Source organism: Chamaea fasciata, unplaced genomic scaffold (assembly GCF_029207755.1).
Source record: "Chamaea fasciata isolate MVZ Bird 193981 ecotype frontalis unplaced genomic scaffold, bChaFas1.0.hap1 SCAF_7, whole genome shotgun sequence".
NCBI lineage: Eukaryota > Metazoa > Chordata > Aves > Passeriformes > Sylviidae > Chamaea > Chamaea fasciata.
The window spans coordinates 22,499,511-22,523,856 of NW_027094092.1; the positions used below are offsets into that span (position 1 = coordinate 22,499,511).

General features: G+C 42.0%; 1 protein-coding gene across 4 annotated transcripts in view; it reads left to right on the plus strand.

Moving 5' to 3' along the window:
- Positions 1 to 24,346, plus strand: part of TSPAN18 (tetraspanin 18) — a 120,731-nt gene that overhangs the window by 41,247 nt on the left and 55,138 nt on the right. For all 4 annotated transcript variants that reach the window (XM_066187897.1, XM_066187898.1, XM_066187900.1 and 1 more), the window contains exon 2: positions 19,852 to 19,982. The gene's annotated coding sequence lies outside the window, so the exon portion shown is untranslated. The remainder of the gene's footprint in view (positions 1 to 19,851; positions 19,983 to 24,346) is intronic.

The window sequence follows — 24,346 nt, forward strand, 5'->3', positions numbered from 1 at the left end:
GCACTGGTGTGGCACCAAGTGGAGCAATTGCTGGCTGCCACGGGGACTGGTCTGGCACATGGGTGTCCATCAGGTATGAGGCTGCAGCTGAGCACGTCACAGGCTTGGCACATCGAGGTCACTACCTTGGCTAAGTCAGCACAAAATTTCGTTCCGTTTACCTAATCCTATCCCCTTAATTAAGACACATTTGCAACTAAATCTACCAAGTTTGGAGTGCCCCATGGCAGCCCTGCAGAGGGTTTCCTGTCTCTGCTTTTGCAGCAATCACATTAAAACAAGCTCCTCCTTACCAAGTGAGAATCAGAATGCTTCGAGCTCTGCTGGCTCCTCATAAGATGTGCTCTCTGAGCTCCAAATATTCTTTGAACACGATCTTCTTCAAAGCTGCTTTTCAGGAAGAGTGAGCTGAAAACCAGGAGAGATTACCACGGGGTGTTTTTTTCCTCTTTCATTTTGAGGGGAAGTTTGAATTCAAAATGTTTTGACCAGCTTTGTTTTCATAAAAGAGTCACCAAATGTAACTGTGTTCTCTTTAGTATAAGAAGGTAAAAAGGATGCAGTGCTTTGACAGTTATCTATCTGCTGATTGCCACGTGTACCAAGTGTCAGGATGAGATTGATGGCCTTAGCAAATAAATCCACTGAGGCAAGAAGAGTACATTCCTCTGCTTTTTTACAATGCTAAGTGTGTGTATTGTCTGTGCTGAGCCAGTGCTGTATAATAATGAGTGACTATAGTTAGTGTCTAAGCTAGGGGAAGCCAGGCCTCCAGCCAGCCTGGGGTTAGGAGCTCTGCTGATTATTCAGTTTAGTTTGAGCCAGCCATACACATTTTGCCTAAATGCCTGAGTCTTTTCTTCCCAATTATTTTGAGGTCTAGGAGGATACACTCTTTTCTGTGTAATTTCTATGAAGTCAAAATGTTAAAATCTAAAACCTGTAAGATTAGGTTTTTAATGCTTTGAGCCTGTTTATTTGTTTTAATCTGAGAAGAACTTTTGGCTAGAAAATATCAGTTAGGCTTGTGATTGGAAAAAAAAGGCAATCACTAAAAGAAACAAATAACCTCTCCTTCTTCCAACTTGCTGTGTTTTGAAGGGGGTGGAGCGTGACAGGATTTTGAGTCTGTTCAACATCTGAAAATCAGAAGGGGAAGGTTTCTTGCAAAGCGTTCTTTCCTGTCTACCTAGGCCTCTGTTTTTTTAGCCCACACAAGTCCTGCTATTGTGCCTGTGTCAGACAACAGTGCTTATCTGGTCCTTCTCCGGCGTGCCAGTGAATTTACATCCTGTCATCTAAGGAGGTGACTAGGGTAAGGAAGTTCTAAGTCCACCTCTCAGACCTCATTTTAGACATCCTTGAAAATGGATCTCTGGCAGTCCAGGATCTGACTGGAGTGGACGGAGGAAAAGGATTAGGGATTCTGCCTAATCTAGCTCAAAACTCCTGACAGCGCTCCATAAAAATGATACCCTTGCTGATTTGCAGTCTATTCCCCACTCAAAGCAAGGATTTATCCTTGGTGGCTGCTGTCAAGTAGAGAGCTGGAAGTCTGACTCCGTCTCCCTGAGTGGCTCTGTATTTCATGGCTATTTGGGGTTTTGTTTACTATCAGCTGTTTATTATCAGTGTTTCATTTTGGAAACAGGATTGACTCCCTGAAATACAAGTCTCCCATTTCCTTTGGGGAGGAGGGATTGGTAGCTCTACATGTGGTGGCAGGTGGGATTTGGCAGCATGTTTTCCATTCAGATGTTTATGATTTTGACAGGCTCATAGCTGCTATTTGTAAAATCCTCATGAGGTTAAAGGACTTCAGAGTTTCAGGACCTGCTGCCTTCTTCTCTTATCTCTTATTTCTTTTCCTCCTCAACCACTTTCTTGTGTCTCTGCACTGTGCTGAATGAGCCCTGTTGTTCTTGCCTGCACCTGGATGTCACACATCTTATCAGCCAAAAAGCCTCTCAACACAACAGCCCCGAGGAGAGCAAGCTGGAGCAAAGATGTGATGGATATGTTTTGCAGGACAACCATTTTGCTGGACAGCAATGCTTTGCTGGGTCCCTTGCTTGGGGGAGGGAGGTGGCTGCTTCTATTCCTTACCTTGTTGATACCTAATGAGAATTTTTGCTGCTTTGGTTCAAAGGGGAGGCCACTGCCCTGAGGTTTTCCTGACTCGGGCAGAACAAGCTGTGCTTGCACGTCTGCTGGGTGATGTTTCAGGATGGAGAAACAGGAGAGAAAAAACACATTTTGTTAAGAATGCAAAGTAATATGTGAAGTCCTCTTCCATCTTATATTGAGGATTTTATTAGCTTATAGGAGCTCTGGTGCCTGTTGAAGTTTGGAAATAAGGTATTATCGTCTGAAAATATGGTATTTTGCCCTAAAGTCAGTGTGGAAATAACACAGAACTTAGAAATAAATTTTTGAGAGCTGACTTTCTAGTGGGAAAGGAATAATTTTCTTTTGCTTGCTAACTGTTTCTGTGGGACTAGGAAGACAAATTAAAGTGAGACTAGACCAGCAGAGCTGCAGTGGGAGGAAATGAGAAGACCCTCTTTGATCCCAAATGCTCAATCAAGAAGCCTTTGCCAACAATATCAAATGAGATTTGTCAAGTTCTAGGCAGAGGCCAGCAGGGCCTAGAACTGAACAAAAGGAGGAGGTATCATACTATAAATTCGTTTTCAACATATTCAGAGTTAATCTTCCTTTACCTACATAATACGAAGGTTATTAACCTGACTACAAATGGACCTACTGGGGAGTTAAGTGTCACGTGGACAGGATTACTACATTTTGAAAAGAATTTGTGCTGGTGACTGTAACATAATAAATGTAATAAGTGCCTCTTTAGATCTTTTATAAGTGGCAAAGAATCATTGATCACCCTGTGGGATGGGGGATGGGGAGCTTGTTTTTTGATGTTTTAATACCAAGTCAGAAATGAGAGCTCAGAACTGTTGATGAAAAGAGCACATAAATTTGTTATTATTATCATCATTATTATTATTCATTTTTCTGTCTTAAAGAGACCGAGAGGGAGTTGGTGCTGAGGGATGAGAAATAAATCATTAGCATCTTTACATTTGCACTGCAGATTAATCTGGGGAAATGAGGCTGGTAGTTTTTAAGCCTCTTGCATATTTGCCAGGTGAACTATTTAACTTGATCTCTCCTTTTACTATTTTTCTAACCAGAGAGTTTTCCACGTACAGATTTAAAAGGTCACAAGGTTAAGCAGAAATCAGAAGCTGATTTATTGCATAAGTACCTTTAGCAGGCATTTTGGCCAATGCTGTATTAAAGTTTGTTTTAAATTGCGCTATTTTTTTTCCTTTCACTCAAAGATGTGATTTGGGTTTTTTTACATTCCTGCTCCACTTGCCTTGTGCTTGCTTTGCTGAACCTTACAAGGTTCTCAGTGCAAGAATGATTTTCTGATTGTTTCCATGTAAATGTCCAGCTCGGAGGGCTGGCAGTGGCAATTCTGACACAATTTTATGCTGCCCTCAGTATTCACACTTGATTTCTCCTGCTGGTCAGTACGTATCGGGTAAATCTTAGAGTTGCTAGGAGCAGATGGCAGCTCTGATCAAGGCTGTGCTGTGCGAGGCAAAAGAAAGTGATGGCTGTAGCAATATAACACAGAATGAAAGCTCTGGCTGAGGAAGCTGTGTTAGGTATTTAGAAATGCATCTTTAGTGGAGACATGAAACAGAGATCCCAACTGCTTGTGAGCACCAGAGATCCCCTAACACGTGTTCCAACAGCAAGCATCTTAGCCAGAGTATTGGAGGTAATTAGTCAGTCTGCCGGCATTCCTCCTGCAGCCTCAATTAATTATGAGGCTCTTGCTAACTTCTGGATGAAACTGTTCTGTAGTGGTGTTAGAGGATGTTAACCAGCTGCCACCTTCAGTTTCCATCGATACTTTATAAATACTGTACAAAGGACTTGAAAGCAAGGCCTCTTGCTTGTGAGTGCAAGCTCGGCTCCAGCTGATCTCTTCCTCCCTGAGCACTTGGCTTAAGAGGAGGAAGACACAATCCTACCTGTACTGATAGCAAATACAAATGCTACAGCGAGAAAATGCTTTGGTATGCTTCAAGGGGGAAGCTGTTACTTTTAGTGTTTCATCCTTTGTTGACTGAAATATGAACACAGGCTGGCAGAGACGTGTAAGCAGATTCAGTGGGAAGAGCAGTACTGCAACACAACTATCAGTGTCAGTTCCTTGGATAAGGTTGACAAGGAAAGTAGGTTGGATCTTTTATTAGGTCTATTGATACTGTTGGGGGAGGCAGTCTTTTAAACATGTAAAAGTGGTTTCTCATATCTGAAATAGAAGCATCTGCCTTTGAAACTAAATAAATACATGTTGAGAACACTCTCCCCAAGTTTAGCAAAGTTATGTTAATCACTTAGACCATCTGTTGGAGAAAATGTAGTTGTGAAGCTGGGATAGGTTAGGGGCACATTAGTGAGAGAAGAGATAATAAAATTGTTTGTTTCTCTAGGACAGAGTAAAGTTTTTGAGAATTACTAGCTTTTTCTGGTAGTGTTACAGTTCCTTTTTAGAAGTAAGAAAGATGTTTTATTCATTTTTAAAAGATGAATTTTCTGTGAGGCTCCAAAATTGCAGTGTATTGTCCTGGTGTTCTCATGACAGCAAAGTTCCTCAGTTTAGCAGGAGGGTGAGGTTAGGATCTTCCTTGTCTGTAGCCCTGTCTGGGCTGGGAGAGCTCCAGGAGTTCCTGGGTAAACTCTGCCCAGCCTCTGCAGCTGAGGGGTGTAAAACAGCTACGCTGCTACTTTTTCCTGAGAGGTGGAGGGCAAGAACTGTACAGAAAAGAGTTAAAGCCAGTCACCCCAAGAAGTGTGGCTGGTTCCTAAGGGCCTGCTACCTGAGTTTTTCAGCCTGACAGCACCTCTCCTCCTTAAAAACATTGTGAAATGTTGAAAAATGATTTGGATGTCTTTATGACAGTGGCATTTGTTCAGGAGGAGCTGTCTGTTTGTTTAAATACAGCCCCAAAGGAGGCGCTTGTTTTCCTAGGATTTCCTCTAACTGCTGACCCAAACAGGAGAAGAGAGTGTCCAGGGAAGGGACATCACAGAAGCCTGGCTGAGTGCTGGCAGAAGTGTGATTAATCTTGACTAGACGACCGTGCCAGAGCCACTTCCAAAATGCTGGACTCCAAATCAAACACGTAGTGTACTTGTGACAACTCTCCTGTCCTTTTCAATTATTTTGTCTCTCTCTCAATTCCAAATACATCAGTCTTGTTTGAAGGCTTCGTTATACCCCACTGGTGTGCTAATGCAGGTTGTAATCTGTCCTTGTTATAACATTTACTGCCAGTAAAGCTCATGTGGACAAGGAGAGGTGCAATTGCAGGGAGAAGCAGTATTTAGCAAAAAGTAACCATTTACTTAGGTTGCCCTCCTGCTTTTTGGGAGCTATCAAGACACACCTGAGAGCCAGTTTTTCATCTGGTCTAGTACCCGACTTGAAGGAAATAGTATGAGTGTTTGAGACCACTTGTAAAACATAAAGGTAATGCATCAAGTCTCGTGGTTGTTAAGATTTCCCCAGATGTGTTATTCATGGAAGGTCTGGGAGATATGTTGTGCTGCTGAGGTGTAATAAGTAGCGATCTAAACTTTTTAGGAGAGGCAGGTGGTAGAACCCCGAATGAATGAAGATACGTGACCCAATGTAGAATCACAAACCCCTCAAATTCTGTGGGAAGGAGCTTGCTTCCATACTTCTGCTGCTCTGGTTTCTGTGATTTAGCAAACAGGGTTATTTAGTTGATGATCCATTCCCCTTGGATCATCCACTGTAGTGCTCCTAATTTCAGGTCAAGAGGAAGGAAGCAAAGGCTTCTGTGTGAAACAAAGGATGTCACGTACTGATCTCCATTGTTACAGCAGTAGAGGAACTGGTGTAATAATCAAATGAAGATCAAATGAAGTGCAAAATCAAAGAGAAAAGCAGAATGATAAAATAATTTTTAAATGTTGCAAAATCTCTGCAGCAATTGTTGGGTCCTGCCATTTTATTACTGAGGTTAAGGAAACCTAGTGTTTTTACAAGATCTGTGGCTCCAGGAATTTTCCTTCAGAATAAGACCAACCTAAAAATGTATTTCCTTTTGCTCCTGGAGTAGATCTCATTAAGTTGAATAGGGCCAGCTTTCCTTGTATTCCATAACCTGCTGTTTTCCTCATGAACTGGGAGGCTCATGAATTTTCCATCCGGAACTGCTGCCATGAACCTGGGAGATCAAGGCTTGTTGGTGACTGCTTGCTGCCTCTCCATGCCGTATTGTGGTAAATTCAACAAATAATTGATTTAGCAGTGCAGGAAGGTCACCAATCTTCTTTTTATTGTTGTCATGTACAGCTCAAGATCCCTGTCCTGCAGCTCTTAGCTCTTGGAAAATACATCGCTAGGACGGCTTGTGGTCTTTTTTTTTTTCCAACTGCACAATGGTGGCAAGTCAGGTGCTTTAAATTTTTAAAGGATTAAAGAGGGCTGTGCTGTGTATTGAATCACAGGTCACTGCTCTTCTCCAAATCAAGAGAATGAAATTGTTATCTGGTATGGTCACCTGCAGGAATGAGATTGAAAAATGACATTAGTACATTCAAGTACAGATTCATTGACGTCAGATTTTGCTCAAATTTGGTGAGAGCGAATCAGATTACTCAGCCATCAAGTTTCACCATCGTGCCTCCATCACACACTAATGGCTTATGCCTCAGGGATCAGCAGAATTATAACTAAAAGTATTATTCTAATGCACCTGATTGGTTACAGAATATAATACAAGAAAGAAAATGCCTTTTCAACCCCTGGTATAATTACTTATTTTTTTTCATGATGAATCATAAATGCTCTTTTGATATCTACATGATAATTTGTAGAAATTTTAAAATACATTTTTATGTGAGATCTATTGACAAATTGTCTACAAATAACTTACTGACTTTTCAACTGCATGAGTTATTTGAAATTATTCATAGATTGCTTCTTGGTTTGCTGATTGTTTACAAGCAATTCCTTTTTAGTATTCAGTGGCTGGTATTCAAGTGTTCAGCTTCCAGCTGCACGATTCAGTTCGTATTTTGACATATAGGTCACACAATAGTATTTCTGCTCCCTGACTAAATGCATGTAATTCATAGGATCTAGCTTCTTGCACGAATATTTGCATTGAATTACAAAATTCTTATTCTGCAGCCATTCTTTAGCACTTGATTATCAGCAGAAACTGAAACAATCCTTTTTAATCTTATTTACGGAGTATTTATGGAAATGCTAATGCACAGTGGACATTACCATAAATGAACAAATTTGCTGGAAAGCTTCAGTTACGCACTCAGCTGCATTTTTATTAGTTTCACTGTGTTTGCCCATCTTCTTTCTATGATCTCAAAATATTAATCATTTAAATATTTATTTTTGGCATATGTGACATTAAGTAATTTTATGAAATTTTTGTACGTATATATTGTTGAGTTATAAGCATTTCCTGTGGAAACTGCATGTAGTGACTTCCACCCTCAGTGGTGGTCACAGAGTGCCTTATATGTGTCCTTCCATCTGATTTTGCAAGACTTTTCCTGTTATATGTTGCTAGACCTCCACGGTTCTGTTTAAAACAACAGTGCCGTGAATATAAAATCAATAGACCAATAAAATCCAACACTAACTGGACAAGCCAGAGCCATTAAATGAGCGATAACCAGCTGCTCTTTGTCCCAGCGTTTGGTTTGTGGTTTCACAAATCCCTTTTTCCCCTGCTGTCCCCAGCTGCCCCTTGCTCTGTAGAGATAAAATGATTGCAAGTGTGGAGACATTTCACTCCAAGGAAAGCAAAGACCATGTTTGAAATTCTTGTACACATTTCTAAAATAACAGTGAGACCCATGCTCTCTTGCTGTTCAGAGATAAGGGGAAACTGCCCTTGAAGAACTAAGGTGTCCACAATAAAAAATATTATTGCTGTTTCTTAGTACACGGACCATTTTCAAAACACTTCTATTATTTTTCTTCACATATTCAAATAACCACAGTGCAAGGCATCTGGCCTCTCTGGATTCTGTTTGTTGTGTTTTCCCTACACCTCTCAGTGGTCCCTGGGGCTCAGGAGGGTGTTTATTACAAATGAATGTTTAATGTCTGCCTGGAAAAGCTTCTTGTCTGGCTTGGGATTTCTGGTTTAGTAGTGCTCTGGAAAGACCTGCATGTCGAGTAGGGCCCTGTGGAGTATTAACTGGGCACTGAGAGTAGTTCTTGCAGCTTGTGATTGCTTTTAGTGAGGGCTTTCTTGTCTTACTGGTCGGCAGCTCATTTGGCAGGGCTGACACTGATAATTTGTTTGACCTTCTTCGTTTCCAGTTAACCCTTGGTACAGGAGTCCACTGCATTGAGAGTGAGCTCTGGAGACAGGACAGTCAAAGGAGATCCCTGACTCAGCTGGCCCTGGGTTCCAGCAGGACACTGTGGCAGCTGTTTAGAGGAGACAATGACAAAGCAAAGCCCAAAGTGAACCAAATGCTTCCTCCACCTGTCTTGCTCCTGAGTGAGGCCCAAGAGGGAAAGAAGCCTTTAGCTGTAGACGCTTGTGCCATAGCATTGCTCTGACTGCTTTTACCTGGGATGGCAGCTGGTGCCTGAACCTTAGTTTTCCTTCCTACCTGCCTTTAATTTAAATGCAGCTGGTTTCTGCTCTGGCTAGGAGATGGAGTGTTCTGAATGCTTTAGCAGCCATGTAAAAACTCTGGCAAGCTCACTCTGAGGTTTGCTTAGGTGAGGGATATGCACGCTACACCTCTCGTGAATGTCTTGAGACTGACAAGCTTGTGCCTCGGAAGAGTTGTCTTATAATTTGCCTGGACGGGCTGGAGCTGTGCAAGTGTTTAGAAACCATTCAAAGGTTGTAAATCTTGATTGCACCATCAGTGTGAAAGAGCAAGGTTTCACAGCCTCCCAAGGCTTTGTCCTTTCTCCCAGTTGCTGGGCTCACTTTCTACAGTCCCGAAAAGCATTTCTCTGATAGAAAGCTCCTCCATGGTCCTAGCTTGAGCTCTGTGCAGACTGCTGAATCTTGCCATCTGATAGCCAGACATTAGAACTGACTTCACTAATCATCGATTATGAGCAGCAGGTGAGTCAAAGGGAACAAAATTTTCCCCTTGCAGTAGCTCTTTGGCATCTTGCAGCTAAGAGCTGCTTTCTGATGGCCTTTAAACATCTAACTACACCCAAAATGAAATACAACTGTCCGTCCAGAGCAGCTGTCTTAGGAGCTATGCCACAGCTCATCTGGAAGCCTCTTGTGTGCTTGTGTGGCCCAAGAGACAAAGACAAATAATGCAGCAGAGAGTTTTTGTGCAGTTGTTTCCTTGTCATGTTTTCCTGATGGCAATGCCTACCTAATTCGTTGGGACGTTGCCTCCTCTAGATTCCTGTGGAATGCTGCAGTTAAAAGCTAAGTACCAGTAAAAGCTCTTGTTGCCAATTGTAAGGCCAATAGGCTTATATTAGTTCACATTGTCTTTGCCAAACTGTTTTACAAGTAGTGTTGGTCTTTCCTTTCTCCCTGTCAGTTTCACTGTTTCTAGGCTGGTGCAAAACGCTGAATTGCAGATGTGCCCTTTACTGAAATGCTGAAAAAAAATTGAAGCTGAAATTATAGAAAAAAGCACGGGGGAGGGTCAGGCAAAAGATAAGGCCATGGTTATTTTCAAGACATCTTTGCAAGCAGCTCTGTAATAAAGAAAAAACAGAATGCAGAGTATTGGTCGGAAGAAATAGCCTTGGGTCCCACTTGTCATGAGGAATTCTGAGAATCAGAACCCCTCTTTATTGTTCAGGCTGGTAAAAAGTTGCATTTTGGCTTTGACAGACTATTACATGACCAGGCTTGGAAAGACAGGTGTATCAGCATGTGCAGCATTTTGGGAACACTTCTAAAATTGTGGGCAAATGAACAAGGCAGAAGTCCCACCATTTATGTCAGTGACATCTAAAGTTTTGAGTGTAGGACAGATTGTTTTGGTTTCATTTGAAACACTTCCAGAGCGCCAAGTTTTTCAGAAACTTTGTGAAGCTGGCCTCTATACATCTGTTTGGGATATGGTTATGGTCCTATTGCAGAGAGAGTTTTGCCCTCAATTTCAATGGAATTGTACTTTTCCTTGGCATCCCTCCTTCTCTTGTGTTCAAGGATCAGAATTGCTCCTTCTCTAATTGTCTGAGTCCACCAAAAGGGTATTCTCTGACAACAGTGTTTTTACAGCAGAAAACATTGTCTCACATTTTAATGACTGTATTAATAACTGGGAAAGCTGGGGAGAGATGTTTCTTTGCTGACACACTGTGACAGTGAGCCAAAGAGCTTGATTACTGTAGCTTTCAGAGGGGTGGCATCCCATTTCTCCAGTTCTGGGAGATCCTTTGGGATTCATCCAGAGTTGTTGCAGAATCTCCAGAGTATTGTGCCGTATAATAACAACAATTGTCCTTGATCTAAACTGCATGAGCAGCTCCATACTTGCAGCTTCCATTATGCTACACTGTTTTTGATTACTAACTCTTAAAACAGCTGGATAGGAGGACAGAAGAGAAAACCAGTGGGATGGGTTGGGGGGAAAGATGCTGATCAAAAACATTTGCAAAAAAGGAAGATGCCCTAGTAATGAAAGCTGGTATGAGTCCTTAAAAGCACCATAACCAGAAACTACCATCACGAAATTAATACCTGCCTTGTCCCTAGTTAGTCCATTCTGATGTGCTGTAATTCTGCTGAATGCCACACAGGACAAAATGGCTATAAAAAACCGGCTATATTGAGCCTTAGCTAAAAAAAAACAATTACCTCATCTCTATGTTTCTAACATGTGCTGGAGTTGCTAATACTTATATTGATAGTCATGTTTCTTTTGGACCATTGAAAAGTTTTGAATTTTGACCATTTGTAACACAGAATTCCAGGAAAAAAATCTGTCAAAAGAACAAAAAAATTGTTCTTTCCTGAAAGATTGGTGATCAGAAAGTTTTTTGTGTTTGTTTGGGGTTTTGGTTTGGTTTATTTTAATATACAGAGAGTAGAAGGGAAAAAGAAAAACAGCTCTTATGACAATTTTTTATTTTTGTTTTCTGGGAGAAGAATAGGCTGGATGGATGGATGTCTTTGGCTGGCGTTAACTTAGAGTTCTTTATCTTGCGCTGCTCTTTGTTTGGCAGATTCTGTATGTTCTTTGTTCCTCCCAGTTACAGGCTTTCTGTCATTAGCAGTTGCCTTTCTGTTATGCAGACCCTTTTGAGGCTTTTAAGTTTTAAATTGTTAATAGTATTTACATTTTGGCATCTGATTATTGGTACTTGAAAATTTAGTAGCTATTTCTGTGGGGCTCAGCTCTGCCTTTACTCAGTTTTCTGCCATGGACAGCCCTATTGCTCAATGACAGCGTGATTTCCATCCAAGCCAGTTAAATTGTACTTCCATTTGTGGTGTGTGACTTTGCTGGCTTGCATGTTCCAAGGAAGTTTACTCACTGATAATTTTTAAATTTGCTCCAATTTGACTTAGGTGGTGTATTTGCACTGTACTCTTCCATGGTAGCCTTTATTCAGAGGTTAAGTTCAGTAATTTGCAAAAATCAAAACTTCTTGTGGCTTATTTGTACCTGTGCACAGCCAGAGCTAACTCCAACTCTAGGAAGAAGCAGTTAAGAACAGCAAAATGTTGGACACTGAAGTGATACAGAAATGATGTAACATATGGGCAAGGTGACCTGACCCACTCAGGGGGGAGTACAGAAAAGGATTTGAGGTGGGAGAGTGGTTTCCTCCATGTCTTAGAAAATCAACTTTCTTTTCCCTTCACATCTAGCAATTTGATTTCATGTGCTCATCACAAGTTTTATTACTTTGAAGGACCAAAACCTTTGAACCATGTGCTAGATGTTCGGAGCATGATGAAAATGCCAAGATATGCACTATATAATGGCTTTGTTACTGTGGTCAGGAGGATTTAGGTGGAGTAGCAGGCACTGGATTGGAATTTTGCAAGGTTTAACTCTTCATTTCAAGAGGATAATGGAACAGCATTGCTTGTCCTTTTCCATAACTCACTGTGGCTTTCTCTTTGGCCTTTATCACTTGATTATTGGGTTTTGTGTGCTTTTTCCTCTTGAAATACTCCTGTTAAGCCCTTTAAAATTATTGTGTGTTTCAAGAAAAACAATCAGGACTTAGGAGACATTTTTTGGGGGGTGGGGGAATCTGGAGTTTGTTTAAAGAAAGGGGATCTGAAGAAGATAAAACAGAGATATCAGTTATGCAGAACTAATGACGAATTCCAAAGGAGAGTTGAAGAACTATACAACTCCGTGAAGTGCTCCATTCTGTATTAGCTTTTTCACTGGGAAATCTTTTGAAGGACCTGAATCACACACACATGTATTATACATAAAACTCTGTAATATATGAAAGTATATTTGGATCTAACACTGCATGAGGAAGCCCGTGGCATTCTTATAGAGCAAGCAAACGACACTAAATTCCCTAGGCAGGAATCAAAGCCTTTCCAAACTAACCTCATTACCAGCAGATGTTTGAATTGCTATCATAGACATTATCCCCTGCTGCACATACAGTGTCTGCTGCCTTGAATGTCTGGGTTTTTTCTTCCCTTAGATGCTTCTGTAATTCTGGGAACATCCTGTCCAAAATTGTCAATGTGCCTTCTCAGGTGAATCTGAGGAAAAAGCTACAAGAGATAGATGAGAGCCTTTAAAAAGTAGGATAGAAAACTGCCAGATTGTCAGAGCTAATAGAGTGACAGCTTGAGTGTGAAAACCCAAGTGCTGTGCTGCATTATCCCAGGGATCAGCCAGCCCTTTATTCAAGGAAAGAGGAGAGAGCAGCAATAGCAAACTTAAATTAACAATTCAGGCTGACAGAAAGCATCATTTCTGAGTCAAACAAGAAAAAAATAACTTGAAAAACAGTTAGATTGACTGTTGTTTATGCACTACAGATATTTCAAACTCAAGAAAAACTGAGGAAGTAGTGATGGTTGTTAAATGATGATTTAAAATTATTTGAAGTAGCTATTAATATTGCAAATGCTTCTGTTAGACAACCTTCTTCCTTGGGGCAGGTAATTTAATCCTATTGCTCAGAAGTGCAATTGGTTTCTTCTTCCAACAGGTTTAGGGCACAGAGGGCATTTGAATTAATGAAAGGCAGACATGGAGGCAGATAATGGAGGAAACACTCCATTATCCTTAGCTTTTGGAAAGTCTGGCTAATTACTGAAACATTTGAAAGAGGTATCTTTCATTTCCGTGCAATTTCAAAATAATTTCTTCATCTGGTAGGGTTGTCATGTGTATTGACTGATAACACATGGGTAATATATGAAACATCTACCTTGGAAGTACCTGCACTAAAGTGGCTCTGAGTTAGTGAGTTGAAGGCCCCATGATTAGGTATATTAAAAAACTTCACAAAACAGCACCTGCCAGAACTTGTTCATTGAAACAGTGGGCATTTGGCCTCCTTGAGGCAATATTTGGGTGCCAGCTAAGAATTCCTTGTGCTTATTTGCATCAGAATTCCTAAATCTCCTCCCCATGAAAATGAGAAGCATCAGTAGCCTATCAACTCTGCTTTTAAGGATGAACTTTACAAGCTGTAAAAGGAGCAAGTGTCAGGGAAAAACAGGAGAAGAAAGGAAGAAACAGTGATCTTCACACTGGAGGAATAAACTGGAGACTGAAGATGTTCTCTTCCCAGTTCATTCACTCGGTTCTTGCCTGTTCTTTACCACCAATATCTCTCTGGATTTCTGCTTCCCATCTGTAACAAGGGAAATACTATTTTTTCCCTGCTTTTTATTTGTTTAGTCAGCTAGCTTATTGGGCAGGGAGCTCTTTTATGCTGCACATAGTAAGAAGCTGGGTTCTGCAGGACTCTAGGGACCCTTGTGATATGAACAGGAACAAAGGGGCAGGAAGATGTGCAAAGGCATGTTGGGGAAAGATGGCCAGTAGTTCCTTTTTTTCCTTTCTCTTTTTGGGGGAAGGGGACAAATTCCTCTGCCTTAGTTGCCAGGGAAGTTAAAGTATTTCTGAAATGAAACTTTGAATAGTTTGTCACAGTTCAGCATGGTGCTCAGTAGGCCATGTGGCTTCTTTGTGGTAGGATCCTCTATTGCAGTGGTTACCATGAATGTGATTGATATTCTTGTCATTGGTCCTAGATCAGGTAGTTTTTCCATTTCAGGGTATGGGGGAAAAAAACCTGTATTTTTTTTTAGCATTAAGTAGTAATTGTGAGTGTTAACAGCTAAGCAGCCAGCAGTGTTGGTGTGGAAACTCCTGGAGGACAACACAGTCACTGGTCACAGCCAGCACGGCTTCATGAGGGGAAAGTGGTGCTTGTCAAACCTCATTTCCTTTTACGACACAGTAACCAACCCAGCTGATCTAGGAAAGACAATAGATGTAATCTTTTTGGACTTCAGCAAAGCTTTTGATACTGTCTCTCACAGTGTCCTTCTAGACAAAATGTCCAGCACTCAGCTGGATAAAGACATCCTACAATGGGTGAGAAACTGGCTCTCACAGGTCAGGTACCAAGACTTATAGGGAATAGGGTGACATCAGACTGGCATTTGGTCATTGGTGGGGTTCGTCAGGGCTCCATCCCTGGCCCAGTTCTCAACATCTTCATTAACAACTTGAATGCAGGACTTGGAAGAATACTAAGTAAGTCTATCAACAACATTAAATTGGGAGGAGCTGTCAAATCCCTTGAAGGCAGAGAGGCCCTGTAGAGAGACCTGACAGGTTAGATGGGCATTCACCAACCATATGACATTTTACAAGGGCAGGTGCCTGATTCTGCACCGGGGATGGGGCAAACCTGGTTGTGTGGACAGACTGGGGAACAAAAGGCCAGAGAGCAGTGCCACAGGAAAGGGCCCTGGGGGTCCTGGTTGACTACAAGTGAATTATGAGTCAGCAGTGCCCTGGCAGCCAGGAAGACCAAGCATGTCCAGGGGTGCATCAGGCCCAGCATCACCAGCTGGGCAAGGGAGGGGATTGTGCCGCTCTGCTCTGCATGGGGAGGGCCTCAGCTGCAATCCTGTGTGCAGTTTTGGGAGCCGCAATATAAGAAAGACATGAAACTATTATAGGTTTTTCAAAGGAGGGCTACAACAATGAAGGGTCTGGAGGGAAAGCCATATGAGGAGCAGCTGAGGTCACTTGGTCTGTTCAGCCTGGAGAAGAGACTGAGAGGAAACCTCATTCCTCACAAGGAGAAATGGAGGGGCTCTTTTCTCTTGTGGCCAGGGGCAGGACCCAAGGACACAGCATGAAACTGAGTTAGGGGAGGTTTAGGCTGGATATTAGGAAAGGGTGGTAGGGCACTGGAACAGGCTCCTGAGGGAAATGGTCACAGCACAAACCTGACAGCGTTCAAGAAACATTTGGACAACACTCTCAGGCATACAATTTGACTCTTGAGATGTCCTGCATGAGGCCAGGAGTTGAACTCCGTGATTCTGATTGGTCCCTGCCAAACTCAGCATATCCGACAATTCTATGAATCCAATAGTGTAAGAGGAGGTGGATTTGGCCAGTGTCTGATCATGTCATTTGATGTGCACCCAGATGTGTGCTGTCTGTTCTCCAAAGCACGTTGAAGAAATCTCACACACACTGATACATCTAAACTCAGGTTTCAGAGGTGAGTCAGATCAACCTGAGGCATTAGATGTTGTGACCTACATTCTCCCTGGGCATAATTTCTGTGGGAAAAATGTATCGTGTAGATAGATATGTACCTTTAATTTTCAGACATTGTGACAAGACTGTTCAGCAGGGCAAAATGCATTTTGCCCGTAGTCTGGTCTGTAACTGGAGTTGCATCTGGTGCACCTGGGAATGCCAAATCTCACATCTGATCTGAAATGCCAATGAGCCCATCTGAAGCTGTTAATGTTTGTGTGAGGTTTTTTAGTCCTCATTACCAACCTGATAGAAAGATAATTCCTCAGCTGCTGTTCCAACCTGTGGGATTTTACCCACTTAATTAATTTCCTTTCTTGTTAAAAAAGATCTCTTTTTATGCACAAGGAGCTGTGCTTGACTTGCTTTTTAGAGACTCTTCTCATGTCTGTATCAAAGGCCCCAGAAATTGAAGGGTTAGTCCTAGAGGCAACATGCTTGTGAAGGCTGAGCTTGGAAACGCTGCCTTGTGTGCTAAGGGCAAGCTTCTGGAGGGGAGTTAAGTCTGCACAGTGGAGGGGATCCTGGTTACTTCTCTGCTCCCCCTTTTGCCACCACTCAGCAATAAAATGGAAGCTTGTGGCATGACCAAAGGATAACAAACCACTTGTTGAATGCCTGCTGAGAGTTTAAAATGCCAGCCTACACCACCCTCCCCAACCTTTCAGCATGTCAGCAAGCTGTCTATGTAAATAAATACACATTTCAAACAATAAGCAGACGCCTTTTTAACATGCACTGTTTCAGGCTGAGATACTCAGTTCTGGTGCAGCTCATCTCAACATCTGTCAAGTTAATGCCAACTCCACAGCTCCCTTTCACTTGTATTTAATGCACAAAGATTCGTGTTGTGTTAAGTAATGAGGAATTGGCTTGCTTTACATCTGTTTTGGTGTTGTTTCTGGTGCATAAAATGTTAAACAGGAATGCTTTGTGTTCCTCCTGATGTCTGTGTCAGTATGTAGTGCAAACTCTTGTTGCTTATGCTTGATTAAGTGGCTTTATACAACCCATGTGTGTGGTTGCACAAGTATACAAGGAGGAAAAAAATGTCATTTGCAAAATATACCACCACTGGGGCACCAAAGCACAGAAACACTGAGGTGGGGAGAAAGCTGTGATGAGGGTTGGATTTAAAAGAAACATTTTTTTTAGAAACTAAATTCCAGTAGAGTGAATTGCGCCCCTTAAACTCAGGAGCCACAGAATCTAAAGCCCCAAGGGTGTGGGGCTCAGTGCAGTGCTGTGGGAGCAGCACCCGTGAGCTGCTAGTCCAGGTCAGGTCATGTCTAATCCAGGGTCTTGTCTCTAACAGCAGCCAGCACTGATTAGAGAGAATGTAAGACTGGGGGAACAATTAGGAGAAATTTCACATTAGGCTTTTGTTTTTTTTTGTTTTCATATTAAAAATGTATTGAACTCAGATGATGCATAGTCCATTGGGCCTACTCCTCTAGTGAAAATTCAACTGCAGGCTAGAGGAGTGTTGGATCCTCTAGTGCTGCTGTCCATCTCCGTCCCTCTGCGTCGGTCTTGGAGAGGAAGTCTGCTTTTTGTTTTCTCTATTCACATTTCTCACATGCTACTGCTTCTGCTCTGGTGAGATACTAAGGAATCATATTTTCTAGAAAAAACAAACCAGACAGACATTTTCTGCATGCAACAAGTTTTTAAGACAGGTCTCTATCAGACTTTTCTGGAGTCTGCTGAGAGAAAGGAGAATATTCCTGCTGCCTGGGACACTTTCAATTGGATTACATATAAACAAAACAGGGGAGAGAGGAGAGGCATGATCCTCCACTGGAGAGGAGGATTTATATGACCTGATGTATCTTATGTTTCTTAATGCTCCTTGAATAGAGATGATTGAAATCCCTCATCTGAGCAAGCACACGCAGAAAACAAAATACATTATTAGTGACCCTAAGTATATTAGAGCCCTCTGCTTCTGATCACAGAGGTACATCAGCTGGAATAGTAATAGGGGATGAATGGGGTTTGCCTACATGGACAGGACTTTTCTTCCATCATGGAAAGGGAAAATTGCTGCTAAAGACACCATTGAATCAAAATTTTGATGAAAATTTTGTATGCCTGCCTGTGACACTTTCCATGTTGTGGTTTCAGATCACTTTACAAACTTGAATAAACTTTTTTCCCCTCACTGTCTTCAAAGGCTGGGAATTTCAATAGAATATATTTTTGTTAGGCAGCAGGCACTTTATCCTGTGTAGAAGTGTATGGATGTGCATTTTCTACATACAAGCACTTGCACCTCTCAAATATTTGTCCTACCCCTTCAAAGAAGCCAGGATGTGGCTGGTATGTGTGTATTTGAAATGCCAGGTTGTACAGAGCAGGGTTTTGTAAACAAACACCCCTGGGAGGATGAACCACAGCTGAAAGTGCTGAAAGAGTCCAATGGAGACACAGGCAGGGAGAACATCTGCCCAAGTACCGTTTGGTGGGCCCTTGCTTTGCTCACTAGACGGTGCTGCCCCTCTATTGCAAGTCAGATGAATGTCCAGGGTGCAGAGCATTCCTCACCAATGCCCCTGTGTTCCCACTAATCCCTCTCTCTTATCCTGGGGAAGTGTGAAATAACACCTCTGCCCTGGGGAGCAGGGAGCTGATGACAGAGGGTTGGTACCCTGTGCGTGGGAGGCATTTCCTTTCATGTGGTCTGATGTGACATTAGCACTTTCCAGCTGGCTTGTAGGTGGCTTTGTAATCCCTGGATTGACAAATGGCAGTTCAGCTCAGTATGGCTGTCATCTTCAGACAACATGACAGAGAAGGGGAGCTTGACATGTGCTGCTGCAGCCCTGTCTCAGTGTCTTATGGTGCTGCTGGGTGGAGTTTCTGCGACAAGACCTTCTCTCCCAGCTTTTCATCTTTATCCTGAAGGAGGTGCTAAGCATTGTGTGATGCAGAGGGGTCAGAGATGCTATCTGGTGTTTCATTTGGACAGTTGGTATTGGCCCTGAGATCTGAAGTGGCTGGGCAGGGCAGAGGATTTGGGCTTCAAAAGAAAGCAAAGCAACAAAGTAGACTAGAGAAGAGAGAATTAGTATCATGAAATGGATTTACATGGCGCCACCTTCATATCTGAACTGAAGCTGTCAGGGAGAATGAGATCCAGACTCGCTGCTGCTCTCCAGAGAGGAGCTGTTATGGAACGATTGCTCAGTTAAAGTGATGGCTCCACCTCTGTGCCCCGTGTCTGGCTGATTTCTGCAAGGAGAAAACAGACACAATCTGGCATGATCCCTTCTCCTCTCCCACTGGCCTTTTGTGCCTTTCTGCAGGCTCTCATTTAGGCAAGCTTCTTTCACTTGCCTTATTGTTTTCACCCCTTGAACACCAGTTAGTGTCCTCCTCTCACCCTTACCTGCCTCTTAGCTCCATCACCTTGTCTTCTTTTACATCCTCAATCGTTTCTGGCTCCCTCCATTCAGAGTAAGTGGTACTTTAACATCTCTCCAGTAGGTGAACAGATGTGTGCGTTTGCTGCCTACAATACAGAAAGTGTGTGTGTGTCTGTGTGTGTGTGTCTGTGTGTGTGTGTCTGTGTCTGTGTGTGTCTGTGTTAAACACTTAACTATCTATGTTTTGTCACACACTACTCCATCCTCTGTTCTGGAACTTGCCTTTTGGGGACTCACAGCACCTCTTCCTAGGCATGAATCTCCTCTGCTGTGCAGAGGAGCAAGAAGGGAAGATGCAGAGCAACTCTGTTCATTCTTTCTTATTCTACTGGAAATAGTCCTGTCCTCCTCCTGCCTTTTGGTCAAAGCCCTTTTCTGGTCAGCCTAATGAACTGAAAGCTAAAGAAGAAGATTTTGCCTTTAGTCCTGACCTTGAAAGGGTCTTCACGGTCACTGAGAGATGTTTTCCCTCATTTCCTTCAGGTGTACAAGAAAGAGTTAGTCTTTGCCTAAGTAGAAGGAAGTAAAACAAGGTGGCAGTCTTCTCCTCAGGTCCAGTATGTGTCTTATGTATTTTTCTTCCTGTTTCTGACAGGTTGACCAGCCTCGATCACAGTGCTAGAGACCTGAAGCGAGGATCCTGTCCGATGCATATTCAGTACATCCTGACTTCTTGAGGAGAACAAGTATTTTCCTGAAAGTCTGCCCCCTCAAAGCAGCACACAGGTAAAGCAGACAGTGCTTCTGATACTCCAGCTCACCTGCACTGGATTGAGCAAATTACTTTTTCCATTCATTTGGATCAAGAGGGACTTAGCCACCATTGCCTGCCATGTCTATAGGGATGTAACCTTACAATGTATTTACAGCATGGGGAACATTTCTCAGCAAAAACGTACTTTCAGAGGATCAAGACTGTCCATATGGTTGAGATAAATATAGGTTAAAAGCATGGGAGGAGTATGCTGAAAAAAGAAAAATGTTGTATACGAGGAATTAATAAACCAATACTGAGATCTTGTGTTCTAAAATAATTTTGTATTGGAAATACCTTAAATTAAACAGAAAACTATTTAAGAAAGAGGAATAAAGGCATGCATGTTGTGGAGAAGGGGTTTAGTAAGAAATTAATTTAATAATGTTGTTTTCAACTGAGAAAGATGTATCAGGTCATCCATAAGTGAAAAAACAACAAACACAAAAGCCTTGCAGTTCCAATTGCTATGACTCATGGAAACCAGATCTAGAAAAAATGAGGCCCTTTAGTCCAAACTCTTAATCCCCTACTAGTATGTAACATCGTTCCCAGCAGCGTCTACCAGTCCTGATTTAAATGATGGGATTTTCCCTTGTCCTCCTGGGATACTATTGCACAGACTAATAGAATTAATCTGCTTACTTCTCTTTCAACCCCTGACCGCTGCAGATGCAATTAGTAGTAGGTGATGGGAGGATTCTGTTTCCTATGCTGTATTATGAAGGCTTAGGGCTGTATTGTGTTAAACCAGACATCAGTTGCAAGCGTGTTTGCATGAGTGTGGCTTATCTGTCAGTACTCATTACAGCCCCATAAATGTCTCTAAACTACATTTCTCAGACTTAGGAGCTTTTCTACAATTGTAATTCAGGATCTGATAAGGCACAGACTAATGTATTTGAATGCCTGTGAGAAAGATAGTATGATTGGGAACTAAAGTGAAATGTGAAGTCATATGCCGCCTGTGCTAGAGACTTGAAGAGGCAATTTACTTCTGTGCTTCTGGAGCATTCCCTGGTCTCCTTGGCTTTTCTCCCAGACAATTTGTTAGGATGAAATACCTTTTTGCTGTGTGTGGTGCTGCTGGAGGTACCACTGCACCTTTCCATCTGTGAATTTCAGGCTTGTCTGAGGTGAATGCTGTGGGCTTCTTCTAATGTTTACTGGAAGACTCCAGTTAAATAATCAGATAAAATCAAATAAATTTGAACTGGAAAATCATAGCTGGTTGTATTTAGTTAATACAAAATAGAGCATCTTTCTGTGACATTTCATCTGGGTTTTTTTCTCAGATTTGGAAAAGTTTTATTAGGGAGAATTAGTTTCTAAAGCAGATGAATGCCGGAATGCAGATGACCAGGTTACACCTGGAGAGTACAGCAACAGCTGAGCTGTACGAATTCCTTGCATGGATATATGGATTCATCCACTTCCAAAGTGAATTAAAAACAACAACCTAATACAGAAAGCAACTGCAATATAATTGCCATTGGATGTTTGAATGAGGCTTGAATGTGAAATGGAGCCTGGAGGTCCTGAAAAACTGTGCATGTGCCAGTCTTCCACACGGACTCTGTCCTTTGGCACCAAAGGAGGAGGTTACAATCCTGCTCCTCCTCCCTCTCAATAAATGCTGGCTCTAACATGCCATAGCTTTTCTGGAGTATTTCTTCAAACAGAAAGCCTAAATATATTCTTAGTTGCCGGTCCAGTCTTTCATTATCAAGATAAGTTAATTAAGCTTATTTGGCTAAGTTGCCTGTGTTTGTCAGATACAAAATTCTTAAACACTGAAGATTGCAAAGCTTTGATATGCTGACTGAGTCCTGTGCTAATTTTCCCATTGTTTTTTAATAATTTGAAACTCTTCTCCACTTTGGTGCTTGGCTGCTTCATGTGGTTTCATAATGTACTTTAAAGGATGTGGAGGTGGAGACTAAAGCCAGGGGTAATGATCTATAGCACTCTGGATCATCTGCAGCTTATGTTCCCTGTCCCTGCTTTGCCAGTCAAGCTTTATTCCAGTGAAAGTGTCAGTAAGCCCAAGGCAGATAGGCACTGTTTCTCCTCTCCCCTTCGCTTTCTCTTTACCCTGAAAATTTATCTTGCTGCTCACTTTTTTAAAAGCTTTGCATTAGCTGGGGGGCCGTGAATTAAAAGGCATGCTTTAAGTACAGATACAGCTGGTGATAGTCCTTTCAAAAGCTGCATTTCTCAAGCTGGGAGCTATTGACCCCTTTCAGTGCAGTCACAAAGAAATCCAAGAGGAAATGGAGGGTGAGGACCAGCAGGGATTTTTAAATAAATAAATAAATAAATAAATAAATATATTTTTTTTTTCCCCCCTCCAGGTCTTCTTACTCCACCCCCTGCCAAGCTAGCTATTGTTTGTGTCTCCACATGCGATACCAGTGGCCATATAAGGAAAATGGCATAATGTTACATTCTTTCTAAAAATTGATTTCTTACTGTTGCTTTTTCTTCTCCCCTCGCTGAAAGTTGTTCTGTTTTGATGCAAGCTCTAGGCAAAATGAAAGTGGTAGCCCATGGTACACATGGTATAGCATCTTGGGCTGTGCAGAAGAGTTTTTTTGTCTCTGTTAGCTCAGTACAGGTGATGAGGCAAAACAGCAAAATGGCAAATGATGAGGTGCAGCTACTATGACAGGAGGAGAGGATATCGCATTTTCCTGCATCTTGAACTCAGTAATAACGAGTAATAATGATGTTTATTATCTCACCTTTTTTTTCTTGCTTAAGAGGATGCTCAGATGGGACAGAGGCACAGAGCACCCCTCTGTGTCCCTTTTCATTCACAATCTACCTTCTATGCATGTATTTTGCAGCTGAAGTGCTGAGGGAATGGCATGCAGCAGTTTGGCCAGCGGCTTCCTCTGCTCTGTGGAATGACCAAGCCCACTGCTGGGGATGACCACAGCCCAATTATCCCAGCAGGCAGATGAGCCTGCAGGAGGCGAGGCTGTGAGCAGCAGTATTTTGGGGGCTGAAGTCCTGTGGGTAGCAGGGGTCACTCTAAACATGCATCAGCTCAGAAAAAGAACTCCTGAAGTTTGGGATATTTTCCTGGTGCAACTGTCACTTGTTGATGAACAGAAATTGCCCGCTTTTTTGAAATAAGTCTGAAATTCAAACACATCCACTTAGCGACTTCTACAAAGGAACAGCTGGAGCAGTATGAGCCCAATAAAGGCTGAATCCCCTGACTCCAGAAAGCTGGGGCAGAGCCTGGAGAGGGAAAGGCATAGGTTTGGAAGCTGGGAAAAACCTAAGTCTTGGAGAGGAATGAGTGTGTGTTGTGCATGTGAGCATATGATTTGGGCACTCTTTTGTATCCTCTTGTAGCCTCTTCAGTTGGGATGCAATTTTTAGTTGTGCTTTCTATGCTTGCCATCATTTCTGTTTCCTTGTGATGCTCTTCTGATTGTCCCCATAAAAATCTGTTCAACGACTGATAGTGCTGCAAACTTGTTAAAAATTAGAGTACAAAAAACCCAGTTCCTTCTTAGAAAGAAGAAGCAACAAATTTTGAGGTTCATTTACCACAATCATGTCACAATATTCAATCTGTGTTATGCTGAGGTGTGATTACAGAAGTGGAAAAAGGGAAAGTACTTTTTATAAACAAAGTTTTGGGCAGAATATTAATAGTTCAATATTATTATGATGATTATCTGTGTGTGCATTGACAATATACATTTTTTTCCTTATTAAAATGTTTAACAGTTTGACAAATTTTAAAGAAGCTGCAATTTTGTGAGAATGGAGTAAGGACTTTTTAAAGGTTTGGTGTTTTTTAAATAAGCCTGTAAATGGAGGCTGCATTGACCAAAAGAATCTGATATTGTACTGAGAAAGTTCTAATTTTCTTTAATTTTTCTTTTGACTGTGAATTAAATTGCTTGGAGAAGATGTGCTACTCTCAAATGCCTACAAAATTAGTCTCCAAGAGAATCTTACTCTATGATAAATTGTAATTATGCTAGAGATAAAACTGGGGAAGCCTTCTGGGCTTGAGCTGGCACCAGTATAGCAGGGGAATACGCTCATGTAGCTTTTTCTTCATGAAAGGTAATTTGGTGCTTCCTAAATGCTGTCCACTGTGGCATCAAGAGGAGATATGACAGCGAGTGGTGTGGAACGATGCGATGCCCCATGTTCTCGGTTCTCAAATTACCAGTGAAGCAGCAAATGACTTTTGACATGTACATGGCTGGCATGGGACATCTGAGTTAGCACTGCACAGATAAATGGCATGCTCCTGGCCCAGCAGCCGTTGTTCCAAGCTCCCTGCAAATTCCCAGGCCACATGTTT